Raw genomic sequence first — 2,474 nt, 5'->3', positions numbered from 1 at the left:
TTCTTTTATTGTTCTTTCTACTGAAAGTATTAAAAATTATATTACAGTATATTTTAGGAATTAAAAAATTAGAACATGTATATATAGAACAGTATGCTTTCATACCAAGTTTATGATAATTTTCCATAAGAGCATAAGACAATGAAAACAGCTATTAGGATTAGCTGATTTTTTTTTTTTAATTAGACTTTCTTAGGTTTGAATCAGAGAAGATGATGGCACCCCACTCCAGTACTCTTGCCTGGAAAATCCCATGGATGGAGGAGCCTGGTGGGCTGCAGTCCACGGGGTTGCTAAGAGTCAGACATGACTGAGCGACTTCACTTTCACTTTTTATTTTCATGCATTGGAGAAGGAAATGGCAACCCACTCCAGTGTTCTTGCCTGGAGAACCCCAGGGATGGGGGAGCCTGGTGGGCTGCCATCTCTGGGGTCGCATAGAGCCAGACACGACTGAAGCGACTTAGCAGCAGCAGGTTTGAATAGGATTTCTCTGATAGCTCAGTTGGTAAAGAATCCTCCTGCCGTGTAGAAGACCTGGGTTCGATTCCCCGGGTTGGGAAGATCCCCTGGAGAAGGATCAGTATTCTGATCTGGAGAATTCCATGGACTGTAGAGTCCATGGAGCCGAAAAGAGTCAGACATGACTGAGATGATTTTCACTTTCAGGTTTGAATGAATCATTGATTCTCAGCTGGGGCAATCTGCTCTCCAACCCTCACACAAAGATTTAGCAATTTCTGGTTTCTGAGTATCACAACTAGACACTACTGGTATCCATGTGGGTAGAGGCCAGGGTTTTGGTGAAACATTCAACACTGCACAGGAGATTCAAACCCCTGCCCCTAACAGGCGAAGAAGGCAATGGCATCCCGCTCCAGTACTCTTGCCTGGAAAATCCCATGGATGGAGGAGCCTGGTAGGCTGCAGTCCTTGGGGTCGCTAAGAGTCGGACACGACTGAGCGACTTCACTTTCACTTTTCACTTTCATGCATTGGAGAAGGAAATGGCAACCCACTCCAGTGTTCTTGCCTGGAGAACCCCAGGGATGGGGGAGCCTGGTGGGCTGCCATCTCTGGGGTCGCATAGAGCCAGACACGACTGAAGCGACTTAGCAGCAGCAGCAGCAGCAGCTGCCCCTAACAGGAGAGTATCTGAACCAAAATACCAATAGCACCCAAGTTTGAAAAACCCTGGAACTAATTCCCAGCATCAGGGAAGCTGAGAAGATGCAATTTCTTGAAGATCTTTTCAGAGTGGTTTGACAACCCTCCAGGGCTCTATTATGAAGTCCTGATAACTACTTTTTGCTTATCTCTTAAACTTGGCTCATAGAGGTAGGTCAAAGAAGGCTACAGCAAACAAGCACTGATTCCTTAGCAGAAACCTACTGTGACTTCCTTGGTGGTCCAGTGGTTAGGGTTCTGTGTTTCCCGTGCAGAGGGCTAGAGTTGAGTCCTTGGTTGGGGAAATTCCCGTGCAGTCAAAAAAAGAAAAAGAAACTACTAAGGGATCTTCCTTAATATTCTTTCCCTTTATTAATAATTACTCTGTCTATTGAATGTCCCATCACCATACAAACATATTCTATTAAGTTCCACAGAAAGAAAAAAATGCACACGAAACAAAAAAGCTCCACGGATGCCTCATTCCTCTCCAACTTTTTTTGTTTGTTGTATTCTCTCTTATGAGCAAAACTGCTTCAAAGGGTGTTCTACACCAACTTATTCCAGTTGCTCACCTCCTTTCCCAGCCCAGTCTAACCTGTCATCCCCACTCCCCACCCCAAATCACCCTTATCAACATCAGAAATAACCTTGATTGTCACTAAGTTGTGTCTGACTCTTTGTGACCCCATGCACCAGGCTTCCTTGTCCTTCACCATCTCCTGAAGTTTGCTCAGACTCATATCTACTGAGTTGTTGATGCCATCCAACCAGCTCATCCTCTGTCGCCCCCTTCTCCTCCTGCCCTCATTCTTGCCTAACATCAGGGTCTTTTCGCATCAGGTGGCGTATTGGAGCTTCAGTTTCAGCATCAGTCTTTCCGGTGAATATTCAGGGTTGGTTTTTTTAGGATTGACTGGTTTCATCTCCTTGCTGTCCAAGGGACTCTCAAGAGTCTTCTCCAGCATCGCAGTTTGAAAACATCAATTATTCAGCACTCAGCTTTCTTTATGGTTCAACTCTTACATCCATAAGGGAGTACTGGAAAAACTGTAGCCTTGACTATACCGACCTTTGTCAGCAAAGTGGTGTCTCTGCTTTTTAGTACACTGTCTAGGTTGTATTAATAGCTTTTCTCCCAAGGAGCAAGCATCTTTTAATTTCGCAGCTGCAGTCACCATCTGCAATGGTTTTGGAGCTCAAGAAAATAAAATCTACCACTGTTTTCCACTTTTCCCCCATCTATTTGCCATGAAGTGATGGGACCGGATGCCATGATCTTAGCTTTTTGAATGCTGAATTTTAAG

The sequence above is a fragment of the Ovis canadensis genome, chromosome 24 (genome assembly GCF_042477335.2).
Source record: "Ovis canadensis isolate MfBH-ARS-UI-01 breed Bighorn chromosome 24, ARS-UI_OviCan_v2, whole genome shotgun sequence".
Lineage (NCBI taxonomy): Eukaryota > Metazoa > Chordata > Mammalia > Artiodactyla > Bovidae > Ovis > Ovis canadensis.
Note: the sequence above shows the minus strand (reverse complement) of the source record.